The 858-nt window shown below is 48.4% G+C and overlaps 1 long non-coding RNA gene across 1 annotated transcript; it reads left to right on the forward strand.

The window, feature by feature from the left end:
* The first annotated feature begins 65 nt into the window (after positions 1–65).
* Positions 66–602, forward strand: LOC109364329. Its single transcript, XR_002110318.1, has 3 exons — positions 66–106; positions 190–252; positions 387–602. It is a non-coding gene; the product is annotated as an uncharacterized LOC109364329 (long non-coding RNA).
* Positions 603–858: the final 256 nt, after the last annotated feature.

The following is an 858-nucleotide window of genomic DNA, read 5'->3' on the forward strand; positions in this document are numbered from 1 at the left end:
CGGTGCTGGCACCACACCACCTGACTGCAGTGGCTTTGTCTACGCGGCCATGCTGGCAGAATGAGACTCAAATGGCCATGGAAACCAATTCCAGTCAAGCTACCCGGTGAGCATGGCTGTCCTGGGTACAGCAGCATGGGGAAGCGAAGCAGGAGGCTGCTTCTCAGGTGTTTCCCATCTGCCCTGCAGATGGACTGCCCAACACAAATGGTAACAGATGATCCCAAGGGCCTGAGGCAATTAGAACCACAGGTATTATGATCCTCCAAAAAAAGATAAGTGAGTCCCAAAATGGAGCCTGTCTTGCTCCAAAAAATCCATGAAATCTCCCGTGTTCTTAGCCAAAAGTTTTTCCACTGCTTTTCTGACTCCTGACCCCACTGCAGGTGCTGGCACCACACCTCCTGATTTCTTTGGCTGTGTCAACTGGGCTTTGTTGTGAAAGTGAGTCCAGTGTGGGCATGGAAACCAATTCCAGACCAGAACCCAGTCAGCAGGGCAGTGCAAGGGAGGGCAGCATGTGGAATATGAGCCTGCGTCTGCTCCTCTTTTGCTTCCCATCTGCCTTGCTGGTGCACTTCAGTTGGGGTAATAAACTCTGTTACCACAAAGTAATTTTGTAGCAGGTATGATTTATTCAGTGCTGCGCAGACACCTGGTGCAATGAGCAGAGATCCCCCTAACTTGCACACCTTCTGGAATAATCTTGCTACTGATATAGGCAAAACTGATACATAATCAGTAATTTTCCCAGAATTTGGATACATATTCATTACAACCCCAATATTTCTTTAGCATGCAGACCCTTTCCTCTTGCCCGTGCGTAGTGAGTCGTGGGAATAAGATTTGTTAGTAAGT

The sequence above is a fragment of the Meleagris gallopavo genome, unplaced genomic scaffold (assembly GCF_000146605.3).
Source record: "Meleagris gallopavo isolate NT-WF06-2002-E0010 breed Aviagen turkey brand Nicholas breeding stock unplaced genomic scaffold, Turkey_5.1 ChrUn_random_7180001846308, whole genome shotgun sequence".
Lineage (NCBI taxonomy): Eukaryota > Metazoa > Chordata > Aves > Galliformes > Phasianidae > Meleagris > Meleagris gallopavo.